The following is an 18,221-nucleotide window of genomic DNA, read 5'->3' as shown; positions in this document are numbered from 1 at the left end:
CATTCACCCCAATTCCTCCTCCCCGAACCCCGGATCATGAGTACTCTATTCTTGCTATGCAATGCTACCCACTCACTCTCGAAGCATCTCATAGCAGCAGTTTCCCCCAGACTAAGGCATCACAAATCAGGCCACTCTAGTCCTAATATGAATACCCAGTCTACTAGCATGTGTATCATATCAACATATCTCATAACACATATTGTAAGAGTATTTTGGGGATTTTACCGTTCGGGCGCTGGCTGACCGTACACACTGCTTCTCCTTTGGTTGTTTCGAAATCTCTTATCAAATTTTTATTGCTTTTAAAAACAAATTTCCTCAAATCCCCGGTTTGAGTCCAGTTACGCCCGAAGGTGTATCCGAATCCCTCAAACCAAGACTCTGATACCAACTTGTAATAACGTAAATTTTTAAAACAAAATTTTCATTTTTGCAACATCAAAAACCATCGTTTAATATTCCAAATTCAAACGTGAACAATGTTATCATAAACAAATACATCCCGTGATCATAAAAACAGTTTCTCCGACAGTGTGTACAATCACGTCACGCCTTCCCACGGTCCTCGCTAGTACCTGAAACACGTAACACAACAACTGTAAGCATAAATGCTTAGTGAGTTCCCCAAAAAACAACTTACGCACATACGCCTTTCCAGGCCCCGACCTTCCGGTCCATGTGTCTCAGGTGACTTCCATCCCGACTAGGTAAACCTTCCGGTCCTACCTGCGTCAACCTTACGGTTCACATCACAACGCCTTCCGGCCCGTAACATATACGCCTTCCGGCCCATAACATAATGTCTTCCGGCCCATATCAAGCATATCATACATGGCACATATAAACGATTAACTTACCACATACAATGCATATAACTCATAACATATCCGACCTTACGGTCACACAATAAAACCCTTCCGTGTACAGTATAGTGAGAAAACTCACCTCGTGGAAAGTCTAAGATCTCGCGTACTCGCTATCTCCAAATCCCGACGACGACTCTACCTCGCCTAATCATAAAAATATCATTTCAATAATTAAAGACTTCGACAACTAAACTTTACCCCTTATCATCATTCCTCAGAGGGTAAAAGACCATTTTACCCTTCCTTGACCCAAAATGTTCATGTTGACCAAAACCCTAAAAGTCAACAAAAGTCATCCCTTTTTAGTACGCGGGGCATACTGCTTGATGTACGCGGGGCGTACATCGCCAACCTAAGGATCGGGGTTTCCACCCAGTATGATGTGCGTACTGGGAGTTACGCCCAGCGTAACCATCAGACTTCAACATACATCATTTCTGGTCTTAATCGGTCAAGCCATTACTCCAACTTCTAGATCCGACTCTATTTATGCGTCTATACCCATAAAGTCGAGACCTTTAAGCCTTGGCATGGCTGTAAAGGCTCCAACACTTCTTAACATCATTCTTTTCCAACTCAAGGACCTAGATCTCATGCATGGTGCAACATTCACGTCCAAGATATCATTTTTATGAGTTTACAACTCCAATAGACCAGAAATGTGATGGATCTAAGCTTATGGAGGCTATTTGCACAAAAAGCCTCCACCTTTGGGACTAAAACCCTAGAAAATGGTACTTAAAGCATATAACATGAACCAAATGACAAGATCCGAACTTTTTACTTGATAATGAAGCTTCAACCCTTGCAAAGCTCAGATCCACACTTGAACACCACTTCTAGCCTTCCCAATGAGCTCTTTTTCTCCTTTGCTACCTTGGAATGGCACCACCAAGCTTAGAATACTCACAAGAAGGCCTAAGAACGAATGCACACTCTCTTTAGGGTTTCTCTCTGAGGGATGGTGGCTGAGAAGTCCAGCCACACATTCCTTTTATAGCCCTCCAAATGAATTAGGGTTTTTAGGTCTAGACCGGTTACCCCTAGCGTACCTGAGGGTGAATGCATCCAAATTAAGCGCGCAAGTACGCGCAACGTACACCTTGTACGCCCGGCATACTCACCTAACATGAAAGCCCTAAAATAGTAAAATGACAACATATCAAAGATGCAGGGCCAAATAGAAGGATACCTGGATTTCGGGCTGTTACGCCTGTCACCGCTCTGACCACTATCACCACTTCCATAACTACCGCCACCACCACTTACAACTGCCACCACCTACTCCCACCACCATCTACAACTGCGACCACTTACCGCAACCGCCACCACCTAACGTTATCGTCACCGTCACCACCAACTACCACCTGCCACCACCACCTGCTACTGCTACCACTACCGCCACTGCCACCACCACCACCATCACAACTACCTACTGTCACTACCATCTACAACCGCCAAACACCCATCACCTCAACTACCACCTACCGCTACTACTACCACCCATTTACCGCCACCGCCACCACTACCACCTACCACCACCACCACCTGCCACCGCTACCACTACCGCCACTGCCACAACTACAACCACCACCACCTACAACCGCTACCAACTACCGCCACCGCTACCACTAGCACCACAACCACCACCACCACTACTACCATCATCACCCACTGACATAGCTACTATTTCTCACCACCGCCACTTATTATTACCATCACAACCACCACCACCTAATACCACCACCAACCCCACCCGCTACCACTATCTCCACCACCACCACCACTTACCACCGTTACCGTCGCCATCACCGCTACCAACGCCGTCACCACCACCACCACCACCCGTCACCGCTATCCCCACCACCACCACCACCATCTACGCCGTCACCACCCGCCACTCACCGCTACCACCATCGCCACCACTACTGCTACCGCTACCGCCACTATCACAACTACAATCTCCACTACCTACCACCACCACCACCACCATTACCACCTACCACCACCACCATTACCACCTACCACCACCACAAAAACCTATCACTACCTCAACCACCACCAACATCCGCCACCACCACCCGTTACCTCCACCCGCCTTCACCACTACGCATCATCAGTCACCACCACCACCTACCATTGCTACTGTTACCACCACCACCACCAACTACTACCGTCATTACCACCAACTAACGCTACCGCCACCACCACCCAACATCTATCATCTAAACTACCACTACCACTACTACCACCACTACCATCCACTTACCACCATCACCACCACTACCACCACCACCACCTACCACCGCCCTAAGCACTATCACCATTGCCATAACTACCGCCACCACCACTTACAACCGCCACCACCTACTTCCACCACCATATACAACCACAACCACCTACCGCCAGCGCCACCACCTAACGTTATCGTCACCACTATCGCCATCGCCATCACCAACTACCACCTACCACTAACACTACCTGTCACTGCTACCACTACCGCCACTGCCACCACCACCACCACTACCTACTGTCACCATCATCTACAACCGCTAAACACCCATCACCTCAACTACCACCTACCGTTACTACTACCACCCATTTACTGCCACCGCCACCACTACCACGTACCACCACCACAACTTGCCACCGCTACCACTACTGCCACTGCCACAACTACCGCCACCACCACCTACAACCACCAGCAACTACCGTTACCGCCACCAGTAGCACCACAACCACTGCCACCATCACTACCATCATCAGACACTGACCCCGCTACTATCACTAACCACCACCACCTACTATCACCATCATAAGCCGAGATCATATAAAACATACTACAAATAACCATAGGGGATTATGGGTATTTGAAAATAAACATTCACTGAATGTTAATGACTAATGCCTTTAGGGTATAGGGAATTATGGCTATAAGATTATAAGTAAGACTTAAGGCTAATCACTTATTATTTATGGGCAATTTGGGATTATGGTGATTGAATTACTACAGATAATCAATATATTTACTCAAAGCTAATGGCGTAACTTTAGGGCATATGGGATTATGACCAACAACTTAAGGCTAATGACTTATTATTTATCGACCATTTGGGATTATGGTTTTATGATTATACTTTTGCAAAAGCCAAAAGTTTTTGATGCCATGCGGTTTTAATATATACACCAACCGCAAAAAGCGAAACAAACCGTACTATTATATTATATATCAAATAAATTATATATTTATATTATATATATAATAATAGTCATATATACTTATACTAATTAAATAATGAGTATAATATTTATCTTTAGCAACTAATTTAGCAAAAAGAAAAAAAAGTAATAGGTAATATTTTTCTATTAATGCGTTAAAAAAATGTTACAAACAAAAATGTAAACTAAAAAATAGTAGTTTTGATAGAATTTTTAATGAGTGTCAAAAAACCGCTACAAGTTATGTGGTTTAAAACTGAATCACAACTAAAAATGTAAACTAATTATCCACAAAGACCAAAATGTATTTTTATTAACTTGTGGTAAATGCTAATGTTGATACTCAAATCGTTTGAAGGAGGACATGTTAAACTTTAGAAACAATCAGAAACTAATATCAAATACCCTTTTTCGGCTCCAAAATCATTTTAGGGTCCAGAAAGGATCACAATCAAATTTCAAGAATGTGTTTACTCTCCAAAATCAAGGCGGGAAGTCTTCATGTTTCTCACCGCCAAAACCATATGAAATCGATTCGAGAAAGGTAATTTCAAGATATTAGGTATCATCCTTGAAATTAGGAACCGATTTTCTTCATCTCTATAAAGAAGATTGATTTGTTTAATCACTTTTATGGTCTTCTCCGGTGTGAAAGTGAATCAGCTGTAGTACAAGGGTTCTTCTACCAAAATCGTTCTTTATTTAATTGTAAGTCTCCATGAATGTTAAAATTACTTTTCTCTTTTAGTCAATTAAAAATGTAGGTCAAGAATTTATGTTAACTATTATTGTATGGTATCATATTGTTTAATGAAATACTAATCTAAATTGTATGTTATTTTTCATTTTTAATTAAGCATTATGGAAGGAGAAAACACATTGATTGAAGATTTGCCTATATTGGAAATGGAGGAGGAGGACCAATATGATGGACCTGATCTAGATGATTCAGAACATGGCGACAGATCTGATTACACTTCTAGTGATTCCGATAGCAACAACGAGACTACAAAGAAAACAAGGAAGAGGGGATTGACTCGATTGCCAAAGTTACAGACCAAAAATACCAATTATGGTGGAAGAAAAAAACGTGTAAAGTTTGATGAATTTGGAAGGTTTGCAGGGAAGTATAGATCACAACTACCTACTTATCTGGGAGACTTAGTACGGTAGAGGGTAGGAGTTAGTGTTTTCAACCGGAAGAATGTAACAAAAGAAGTCAAGGAAAAGTATGGGAAGAAAGAATGGTAAATAATGTTTTTTTTTATTTTATATGCAGCTCATATGTTATTGTTATTCTCCAATGCAATTTCATTCAATGGGGGGTGAAGGTGGGTTGCACCTGATCCTACATCGGCTTGGAAGGAGAACGAAACATCTACTTATAAGGGGTGTGGATACCTTCCTTGACACAACGCGTTTTAAAGCCGTGAGGGCAGCAGATCCCATAAGAACTCTGCAGTTAAGCGTGCTCGGGTGGGAGTAGTACCGGGATGGGTGACCCCCTGGGAAGTCCTCGTGCCGAGTGGCCCAAAGCGGACAATATTGTGATACGTGCCAGAGGGGGATGTTACAATATATATATATATATATATATAATGAATCGGCTTGGTATTCTTCTATGGAATTTTAGAAGAAAATTGTATACAAAGTACATAAAGCCCTACTTAGGGAATACCACCAAGCTTAAAAGAATTTCTAAACGATATCGTACAATAATTCTTAGCCAGGATCATTAGGACAAGTTCGTTGAACACACAGTCTGAATAATTCAAGGTTAAATTCCTTCTTTTTTTCATTATCACTTTTATTTTATAGTTTCTCAAGGTATAAAATACTTTTAAGATCCGTGAAATTTATATTTTGGAGGGATATTTCGACAAAGACAATAGTAGCGCGTTCGAAGTCGAATTATAATCATCAGATGGGACGGGGAGGATATAGAGCCCTAAGAGAGAAATTGGTAAGTTCTACATCTTTTCAATTATGTATGTCTATATGTGTTTGTTTTTATAAATTTACATACTACACCTATTTGTTCATATTAGAGCATTGAACTAGCATACACCCTTTGTTTGGTTTTCTATTGCACAATGTTAACCCTTTGGTTAGTCAAAACGGTGAAAGTGGGACTGCCAATAAGAGGATTATACTTTCAAGTTTTGAAGTACAATGCTTTACTAAAAAGTGGATTTTATATGCCACAACTGTTGGAGTAATTAAAAACTGTGACAGTTTTAATGCTAGGGATATTTTGGGAAAAGTTTGAAAGTTATTGCACCTGATTGATTTATTGGACGTTTATAGTTATCTTCTTTTGGTTCATGCTCGCCAACATCAGGAGAAGACAAATATACCATACAATTTCAAATCTTTTAAATAAAACTATTTTACTAACCATCATGAATGGTTAAAATTATATAATAACAATACTTTGACTGTTTGTTTCACCTAATTTATTGAAATTTTCTATGTATTTTGAAAGTTATTGCGCTTGTAACGTTTCAATCATTTTTTTCCTTAAGATTTTTTATTTTTAGTTTATGTTTTTTTTATTTTTTTTATCGATTTTGCCTTTATTTTATTTTATTGATATCTCATCAACTATGAATGTAATTTTCTTTATTACCTAGCTTTGACGGACATGTCAAAGTAATTGAACCAGTCTAAAATCATCTAATTTAATTTTTTTAGACTTTACCAACTGTTACCATTCATATCTTTTCCACTTTGGTCATGTAATATGCATAATAACTATTATTTTTATGTTTCTCTATTGATTTTGATTCCTTATGAGTAAATTCAAATGTTTTTAGCGATATTATGTCCAACAAAATGTGAGTAGTCCAATAGGTGATCAGAAACTGAAGAAAGATAAATTATTGTGACCCAACACACACAATTTTTAAAGAAAGAGAAATCAAATGTTTTTCTATCTTTTATTTTACTCATATTTATTGTAGACCATGGCAACTTTTCAAATTAAAAAATAATAATAATAAAGATTAATAGATTTTATATTTTATTATTTTATATAAATAGAAATATACAATTTCAAACTTGCTTTCCTATGTCAGATTATTACCATTTTCAAACTAGCTTTAGTGTTTTATATTGTATTAGATTTCTTTCATTTTATGTTTAGTACTAGGTTTCTTTCATATATATATATATATATATATATATATATATATATATATATATATATATATATATATATATATATATATATATATATATACTAGTAGTGTACCCGCGCGATGCGGCGACGACGATTTGTTTCATTCAAGCGATTAGTTTCCGATCGAAAGTTAGTGTCATTTCGGCGGTCATCAAACTGTTTCATTTCAATTTGTTTCATTCCGACAATTTGTTTCTTTCAGCAATCAGTTATCTCTAGACAGGCAACAAATAGTAATTTTCGTCTATTACTATTTATCTAGCAGACGACGATTACTTTTAGTAGATAGTTTTCATGCGACGATTAGTTTCGTTTTCATGTCGATAGTTTGTTTCAGCCTTTTGGCAGATTGTTTTGGGTAGCATATTTCTTTTCGAATAATAGTTTATAGCTAAGTACGTAGATGTGGTAACACTTGATAGTTTCGTCCCAAATTAATAGTCCATGTTTTAATTTTTGTTTGTCCCAAAATAATTGTACACTTCTAAAAATAAATATTATTTTTACCAAAATACCCTTCATTATTAGTAAAACTACTATAGATTTAAATGCAATTACCATAGAATTAAATGCAATAAAAATATATAATTATCATTTTATTTAATAAAATTAATGATAATTAATATTTTCTTATTCTGCGTGTCTTTTGTTTTTTTGTCTGGACAATAATTTTGGAACAGAGGGAATAATGAATTTCCAAAATAAAATCATGGAGCAGAGGGAGTAATGAATTACCGAAATAAAATCATTTCCAAAAAATAATATAATATATTTTCAATCCATTTTCTTTTTCTCTTGTTTTGATCGGTTAAAATGCATGCATATTTCATCATAAGCCAGTGTGTTCTTTATACCAAACCATACATTTTTGCTTATAAACTCAACTAATTTTCAATAGGTCGTATATTAATAACATTTTATATATTTTATTAACTTTTTCAAAAAATTCCTACCATAATAGTTTATGTTATATAAAAAAATTGGATAGTAGTATTAAGTTTAAAGTAGGTGTCAAATATTAAAGCATCATAGGAAGAAAATGGTGGGTTGAAGAGAAAACCATGAATGACAGAAGCTGTGAAAAATTGTGGGTTTAAGAGAAAACGATGAATGACAGAAGCTGTGAAAAAAATAAGGAGCCGTGGTGGTGCAAAAAAAGGGACCATCAGTGTAGAAGATAACGATCACCGAATATTTAAGGCGCTCTTTAAAAAAAAACCTTTTAAAATAAAAATGACGGCCAAGTAAAAGAAAGAAAGAGTATAGCAGCCAGTGTGACCAAAGTAAAATGAAGGAAAAAATATGGCAAAAATGAGAATTCACAAAGGTGTTTTTAGCCATTAATAATATATATAATATATGTTTCTCGCAGTTAGAAGTTACAAGTTTGTAAAGAAACAAACTCAAATTCTCCACGCTTACTTTGGATACTTCCAATCCAATTGTCTTTTCTCTAATTTATCTTTTAAAAGAAAGCTAAAGACAATCTCTCCACAAAAACTGAAATCCAAATTATCATAAAACAATATGAAAACGAATAAACTATTTACATAAATAAAGTAGATAAAATTTAACCATTTTTCTTAGCCATACCTAACATATTACACTTTAATCTAAGAATCGGCATCCATAATTGATGACATCAAGTTCGGTAGCATAATCCAAAAGAAAAAGGAAAAAAATACAAGGTTACGCTACTTCAACACCTTCAAATCTTGTTTGGTTTTTACAGCCGGAAAAAAAGTAACCAACAATCATCTGCAAATGAAAAATAAAAAACGTAAGTTAAAGTTAGACATTTATACACAAAGCTTTTCAAAATCAAATAACTAAATCAATATGTTTCAAGCAATGAAATCGTTCAAAATCAAGATCCTACTCAAAACAAACATTCACATATCAAAAACTAAAAAATGAAGAATTTTTTTTGGATTTATCCATATCCATGAAATTGATACATTAAGATATCAAAATAATAAGATAACAAAAGATTCATAATAATAAGATTAAAAAAAAAGCAAGTGGTTATTTTCTGCTAGATCCATAAGCATTCCAAATAAGATCCATGCGCATTCAACACTCTCGTTTATTTTCCTGTAAATCCATACAAAGACCAAATTAGCACCAAAAAATTATAGACACAACAAAATCAAAACATGTAGATCTAAAAAAAATATGGATAAGGTGTGGAGATAACAAAATCAAAACCTGTACACACAAACATATTAGACATCTAGTTTAGAACCCGATTTCATCTCAAAACTCTTCGTCATAACAGATCTGAAAAGTGAAAACCCTTCGCTCTCTATCACACTCTTCTTGGAGATTCCATCTTTTTCCTCCGTTTTCTTAGATCTCGAGAAGTGTGGATATAATATGTCTCCTCATATATTCACATTTGGTAAAGTAAAGTAGATCACAATGAGATATAAAGCCATCACATGAAAACCAAAAAAACATCTTATGCTAATATAACAAATACACAAACACTTCATAAAATAAAAAGAACATCACAAATATAAAAAAAACAAATAGACACCGTCAAAGTAAGGATAAGGTTCCGTGAGAAGCTCGTGTAGGACACGCAGCCACTATATATATGTAAGATAAGTCTGGAAAAAATTACAGGTAGATTGGATGGTGGCTCAAGTGGATCTAGTAGAGAGGATGTTAAAGAAACAAAAAAATCAGGCAAAAGGTAGTATTGGGAAGAATAGTAACATTATTGAAGCTTGATCTGCTTCCTGAAACGATTTTGGGAGAATGTAGATTTGATTTGGAATATAAAATATTTAGAAAGAGAAAGTTTAATTCTCGTGGGTATCAAAAAGTAAGAGATAGATTTTGTGTTTTCTTGAGTTCCATTTAATCCGTTGATTGCTTTTATTTTTCTTGGAGTGTATTTTTAAACCGTTCGATCATAAGCAACAGAAATAATATTTGTGATCCACGTGAATGAAATTAGTAGTTATATCCTCATATCATCCTCCTCCAGTAGGGATTTAGCGATCCGTGTGACATATTTTACTTGGTTTGTTTTAGTGGTAAGTTTTTACGCTTTTTACTGTTTATGTGTTTGGTTTTGTGTGAGCTATCGGTCAATGAATGCACTATTTGTGTGTGTGGGGAAGAGTAGTGCTTTATGTCTTGTAAATCATGCAATGTTATTTGTCTTTAAGACAATTTTTTAAGACACGTTAAATTTCATTGTACATAAAGCTTACCAAGTTGTAATTAAGACATTCATTATGTATGGTTTATAATATATATATATATATATATATATATATATATATATATATATATATATATATATATATATATAGATTGAAGATCAAATAAGAAGAAAATTTTTGATAGGAAGGTAAGAAGTTTTTTTTCTACATATTTTTTTCACGAACAAACAAAATGAATCATTAGATGATTCATTTGTAAGATGATTCACAAGAAAAAATTTTCAAAAAAACATCTCAATGATTCATATATACAATAATTTTGTTGTTCTTCACTAAAATTATCATAAAAATGAATTTTTTCTTAATTTACTTAAAAATGAATCATAAAGATGTTTTTTTGGGAATTTTTTCTTGTAAATCATTTTACAAATGAATCATCTAGTGATTCATTTATTTTGTTCGTCAAAAAAATATGTAGAAAAAAAACTTCTTACCTTCTTACCAAAAAATATTTCTTACCGGATCTATATATATATATATATATATATATATATATATATATATATATATATATATATATATATATATATATATATATATATATATATAATATCATGACTTTTACGAGTTGGCAACTATGATTACTAGGTAAATAATAAAGTACTTGCCAAAGATGAAATACCATCCCGGTCATTAATGTGGTGTAAAGGACGTGAAAACAAAGCATGCGCAATAGAAGATTCTAATATAAAACTCATGGCAGAAAAACTAGTAAGTTATTGAAACTTTCTCCTTTGTTGTTTGATTACTATAATAAATGTGACGTGTTAAATAAATCTTCACCATTTTATTTTGATATCATTTTGTGTAAAGGTGGAACATGAAAAACAAATTAAAGATGGAGATGTGAAGCTTGATCCTGGGATGGATGCCATGTCACTAGTCTTTGGCAAGGATAATGGTGGATTCTTAAAAGGGGATTAGCAGAGGAGTGCTAGTAGATATTTTAATATTCCTAGAACCAAAGGATCTTTACAAAAACAAATTGCGGACCTAAAGTTTGAACTAGAGAATGAAAGACTTGAGCTTCAGAAAAAAGATGAAGAACTTAAAGCGTTGTCAACAAAGGTGATAGAACAATATAAAACACTAAAGCTAGTTTTAGCTCATCTTGAATCACAAGGAACAATGATACCAAATCTACCATCTCATCTGAATCATTCTCCAACAGAAGTAAGTGAATTGTTATTGTTTATGCAAAATGCATTTATTTGCATAAATTGACCATTTTCCTTCAATTTTGTAGGCCTTTACAGTGGACAAGAATCTGAAATTTCATGTGACTCCTGTTACTAATACTATCATAAAAAAACACCTATCATAAATAAAGCATTGACAAATGAACCAGTTACACAAGTAAGTAATTATTTGACAAATTCATTGATTTTAATATTTTTTTGTATTATTTTCTGATTTTCATATATTGTTAAATTATTGTTTTCTAGGTTATTGCAAAAACCACCAAAATAACTGTTGAATCTAAGAGTGCGACTACAAATTCACATCTAAAAACATATACTCATTCACCAAAACTCCCAAAGGTATGTATTTTAAAATGAAAATATAAATTTATGTTTATTATTGTTTATCTAAATATTTGCAATCATTGCAGACAATGAAGACAATGAAGTGCATTATATAATATCTAAATAACAGAAGTAATGTTGCTTTTGGTACCGTTTACATATCTTCGGAAAGACAAACCCTTCATGGAACTCCACTTCAAGACGACTGTTATAAAGTATCAATTGATGAAGTGATAAAGGGAGCTGCATTTTTACCATATCAAAACGGTGATATCAAAACAGTTAAGGAGGCATATAAAACTTTTGTTGCATGGCCAAAATACCTTGTCAAATGTGATGAAAATGTTTGTTTCTTCTATTAACTATGTGACAACCGTCAATTTCCGGTCGAGTCAAAGTCAACTAAAGTCAACAAGTCAAACCGGTCAACTCGGTTAACCCTTGTATGCTACGGTTTATGTTATGTAATTACTAAACAACTTGCTATTCTAAAAGAGATATCATAAATTGAAAAGTTCGTACATCTAGATTTCCTTAACCTAAAATTGTGGTAAGTAACGAACCAAACCGATAAAACAATGTTGCATACTCATTGGGAGTGTGTAAGATCCTTAAACACGGCTTAATGGGGCTTACAGACCTTGCATTGCGAAGCTGGACACTCACAAATATCACACACGAAACCTCTCTCAATTGTTTTCACTCTATCTCTCTTTATCGAGAATCTCTCCTAAATCTCTCCAAGAATGAGGAATCTCTCCCAAATCTCTCTCCATATGAGGAATCTCTCCAAGTATGTGAAATCTCTCCAAGTATGTGAAATCTCTCCCAAATCTCTCTTTGTATGGAAATCTCTCCAAGTATGTGAAATCTCTCCCAAATCTCTCTTTGTATGAGAAATCTCTCCAAGTATGTGAAATCTCTCCCAAATCTCTCTTTGTATGAGAAATCTCTCCAAGTATGTGAAATCTCTCCCAAATCTCTCTTTGTATGAGAAATCTCTCCAAGAATGTGAAATCTCTCCCAAATCTCTCTTTGTATGAGAAATCTCTCCAAGAATGTGAAATGTCTCCCAAATCTCTCTCAAAAGTTCCCGTAACTTTTTGAAGTCATTTGGGTCATTCCGACCCTTAACCGAGTCAAAAACCGCTTAAAACGGGGTAAAAACAGATAAAAAGGACTCAAGGACCCGAAACCCCTCTTAAGGAGCCGAACCCTCTTAAGGAGCCGAAACCCCTCTTAGGAGCCGAACTTGTCAGAAGCGAACTTGTTAGAAGCGAAGGTGTCAGAAGCGAAGGCATCAGAAGCGAACCCTTCGGACCGAAGCTCAGCAGACCGAACCCAAACCTTCCCTTTCGGACCGAGCCTCGCATGATGAACAGAAGCTCGCACAAGGAATCGAAGGTCCCTTCGGTCCATTTCGCCTCCTACCCTTTCGCTCCATTTTGCCTTCGGCCTAGCAACAGAAGGGACCGAACCTGGGCCTAGGACCGAGAGGCCTCGCAGGGAGCTCATTTCACCCGGTTTTCGACTAGTTTTGCATTTTAGGCCCGTTTTTAATTGTTTTAACGCGGGGTTTTCACCCAAAATCATATTTTAATATATAGAACCCCTTATTTCCCAATTAATCACGTTTTTAGAGTATAATCCTTATCCAAGAAGAGTGGATGGGATATTATTGGTGGAGTGTTGACTTTGCTTTAATCTATGACACAAGCAACCTCCCATACCCACTCCATATCACTATTCACCATCAGCCCATACCTAGTCACTTCATTGTACGTTTCCCACCTTTTTCCAACCACACAATTGGCCAAAGGCTAGAAAAATCTCCTCTCTCCTCACACTTCTCTCATTTTCTTATTCTTCCACCAAAGATCAAACATATTTTCCCTCTCACGTCCTCTCTAAAAATTCGAGATTAAAAGGATGATCTTAGATTTTTCCTCCACATTTGGTAAGTATCTTCCTCCTACACTTAGATATTCTACTATCCTTCATCCAAATCATAGATTGCTTACACAAATATTGTCATATTTGTTGTTAGATCCTCAAATCTTCAAGCATCTCCCAAGTGTTCTTGAGTTGAACACTTCTTTTCTCCATCATCCATCTACTGAAATCCCTCAATGTGAGTTCATACCCCTACATTTTCATGTTTTCTCAAGTTTTTTTTTTTTTTTTTTTGTGTGTGTGTGTGTGTGTGGGGGGGGGGGGGGGGGGGGAATACAAGTTAAAACACCAAGAACATAACTAAACTTTTCTAACATCCTTCATGAGAAAAGTTGGACTCCATTCAGGGACTCTTTTGGAAAACTTAAACATTTTAGTTTTCAAAACTGTATTAGGTGCAAATACTTCAAGTTCTTAGCTTTAAAATGACTACTTGCACATCTCCATATAATTTTTTTCTACAATTTATGGTGATATACAAGTTAAAACACCAAGAACATAACTAAACTTTTCTAACATCCTTCATCAGAAAAGTTGGACTCCATTCAGGGACTATTTTGGAAAACTTAAGCATTTTAGTTTTCAAAACTGTATTAGGTGCAAATAGTTCAAGTTCTTAGCCTTAAAATGACTACTTGCACATCTACATATGATTTTTATACAATTTATGGTGATTTTTACAAAACTATCTATCATTTAAAGAACAAATCCGGACCAGTATGTGAATATGGACATTTTAACACACGTTAAAGACTTCCAAAAATCATGATAAAAATTATGAATAAACTAGACACATTTTAGGAACTCTCAGAGTTTACGGATTCAGTTTTCGACCTCGCATGATTTTTCTATGATCCTTCTAGAATAGTGTAGAAAGGTTAAAAACTAGTTAACAACCTATAACTTTCAACACACTTTGTAACATGATGAGCAAAGTGTTCAATCTTTGATGACTTCATATTTTACATGAGTTTCTTGTTGTGTTATAATTATATAACAGAAAATACTCACTGAATTGTAAGAATCCTCCATCATTATCATTAGTACAAAACAAAGCAAGATAAACATAGTTATATTGTGCTATACATTCGACTTACATAGAAAAGGGTTCTTATACACCACAAACAAACATACTAAACTATAATAGGTATAGTTAGGTTGCGTGTACATTTCAAACATTTTGATAAACTATAATAGGTATAGTTTATGATCATTTACATTACAAAAGGTTTTCATACGAAAAGGGGTACAAATACAAAATATCAGATTTATACAAAAATGGGTACAAATACAAAGTACCGGTTTTATACAAAAGGGGTACAAATACAAAGTACCAGGTTTTCATACGAAAAGGGGTACAAATACAAAGTACTGGTTCTATACAAAAAGGGGTACAAATACAAAGTACCGGTTTTATACAAAAAGGGGTACAAATACAGAGTACCAGGTTTTCATACGAAAAGGGGTACAAATACAAAGTACCAAGTTCACATAGAATAGTTTTTATGATATTAAAACTATATTTCATCTAGAATTGTTAGTCTTCAGCTATAATCGCTGAGCGTATATGCTAGAGTTTTATAAGAATTTAGTCTCAATCGACTTAAAATTGGTGGGCCCGCCTCATCTCCTGTTCCTCGTTGGGTTGTGGACCTAGGGCAGACCCACTATATTCAACGGTTTATCTAACTTAAATCTTGTATAACTTATATACGCTGGACGATTATAGGAGAAATCTACGGGTCTTTCTAGGGTTCATTATCACATAATATAGGAATATTCTTTTCACACTTAACTAAGAAAATATTGGATTTTCTGGAAATCAAACTCTATCGATTTTACAAGAAAAACGGTTTCTTCCTCAAACAAAACTCTTATGAACTCACCAACTTAATTGTTGACACTTTTTCAAAACTACTTGTATTCTCAGGAAATCAGTGAAATAGGAAAACATCAGCGCTTTGAGGATGGGAAGTTAAATCGTCAAACAATTTATTTTGTCATCATAATGTAATTGATTTTGAAACATGTAAACATATACTTTGGTGTAACTTTTTCAATTATATTTATGATGATTGTATTTACTTTGAGCACTATTATACTCGTTGTTGTGATACTATACATGAAGTCCGACACCCCTAAACGTTTCCGCCATCCTTGGTTTGGGGGTGTGACAAACTACTTTATGCATTAAACTTTTTGCCTTTGGAAATTAGTCTTTTAAATTATTAGTTATTCAAATCTGGTTCAATGTTGCTATAGGTACCACGTATGAGATCAACTCATGATCATGCATGTAAAAGCTCCAAGAAGCAAAAAAAAAAGTTTTATAACGAGAGATAGCATTGGCAAGCATACAAGGAGTACTTTCAACAAGACCGAACAAATGTAGTTTTTGGTTTATGCCTTTTTTCCTTTCTTTAGAAAATTTAAGTAAACTTGTTTTCACTAAAAGGAATTTTACCTTTTAACTAGGGAAATTATATATGAGAATTTTCATTTGAATTATTATTAATCTTGATATTTTTTTTATCGTTTCACATTGTCCATTTATGGCTACATTTATTTACATTGCTTTGTATTCCATGTATAATAATTTCATTTTCATGCTTTATTATGTTTTGTCACTAAAATGTATATAATAGTTATTTTACAAAAAAAATGTATCGTGTGACTAAAGAGTTAACAATAGTTATAATAGAAACTCAATATGTGTCTACAAGTGTTTTACGAGCATTTTTAATTAAACGTATATGACTAAAAGTAAAACAAATACAACAATAAAAAATTTTGTGTCCCTAAAAAGATACACATGTCACTTTATTTAATAATCATGTGACTAATAGTTTATGTATTGTCATCTTAAAACAATTCTCGTGAGTCAAAATCTTAAAAAACGACATGATAAGATAAAAGTAATATCACAATAGGGTAAATGTAGTCACGATGAATGAAATTTTGTGTCAATACAACACTAATGATTACGATTGCATTGATTCACGATATCTAAATTATGATCAATAGCCACATTGAAAACTATAGATGTGTCTAAAGGATAACAAATGTTATGGTTATGAAAAATTTGTGTGGCTAAATACTAAACAATAACGACAATAAACATTAGTTTTGTTTCTACAATGATTTTATAGTCATGCTTTAATTTAATATATGTGACTAAAAAATAAATAATATTGTCAGTATAGATAAACGTGTGTCAAAATCTTAACATCCGTCACTTATTCCTATATTCATGTGACTTTATGTTCTACAATAGTCATAGTTAGAAAAATATTATGTAACTATACGACATTTACACCTATGGTTTAAGTATGTATCTGTGACTATAATAAAAACAATAGTCACATTTTGTAATTTTTTAATATCTAAACGATAAAACAACGGTCATACTTAAAACACATTGTTATGTTCATAAGATGAATATTAGCCACTATTATATATAATTTTGTATCTATAAATCAATTATAGTCATGTTTAATTGATTTTCTATGTTGAAAAGATATAAAATAGTCACGCTTACAACTTTTTATGTGTTTGAATGATAGTAACGGTCATGATAAATTATACGTATGTGGCTGTAATCTATAAGATAACCATAGTTAAAAAATAGTATGTGTCTTTAAAATACTTTTGGTCATTGAAATTACAAATTCATGTGACCATTTTAGGAACATCGTTATTATTTACTTAATTATGTGTGTCTAAAAGATTGTTAATAGTCATACTGAACAATTTTTTGTGTGACAAATCATTAGCAAAATGTCATAGTGAAAATAAAATCATGTGGCCATTTGATGAACATGGTTATGTTTCGCTTAATTTTGTGTCTCTAAACGATAGTCGATAGTCGTAGTGAACTTTTTTGTGTGACCGATTATTAGCAATAACGCCACAGTAAAAATAACTTTATATGACCATTCCATGAAAGATAGTCACTAAAATAAGTAAAATGTGTGTCTACAAATGGTTTACGGCCACAATATTGGACAAAATGATAAAGTACAACAACAAAATTCCCTACCCTATAGCCACACTTTTATGCTATGGTCACAGTTTTTCATATGATACAACCACTAAATTTAAAAGTGGTCGTATGGTGCCTAAAATGGCACGACCTTAGGTGACACTTCCGTTGAAAAAAAAAGTGTGACTATAGACATATGGTCACGGTCTTTTGGTGTGATCATAACCCATTTTTGTACTAGTGATATACCATGTA

General features: G+C 34.4%; 1 long non-coding RNA gene across 1 annotated transcript; it reads right to left on the bottom strand.

Annotated features, from left to right (window-relative positions):
- Positions 1-8,833: 8,833 nt before the first annotated feature.
- On the bottom strand, positions 8,834-10,178 carry LOC145039007 (uncharacterized). Its single transcript, XR_013679680.1, has 2 exons — positions 9,478-10,178; positions 8,834-9,363 (listed from the first exon to the last, which is right to left on the bottom strand). It is a non-coding gene; the product is annotated as an uncharacterized LOC145039007 (long non-coding RNA).
- Positions 10,179-18,221: the final 8,043 nt, after the last annotated feature.

The sequence above is a fragment of the Lactuca saligna genome, chromosome 4 (genome assembly GCF_052625555.1).
Source record: "Lactuca saligna cultivar CGN05327 chromosome 4, ASM5262555v1, whole genome shotgun sequence".
Lineage (NCBI taxonomy): Eukaryota > Viridiplantae > Streptophyta > Magnoliopsida > Asterales > Asteraceae > Lactuca > Lactuca saligna.
The sequence above is the reverse complement of the archived record's forward strand: the minus strand, read 5'-3'. Positions and strand labels throughout refer to the sequence as shown.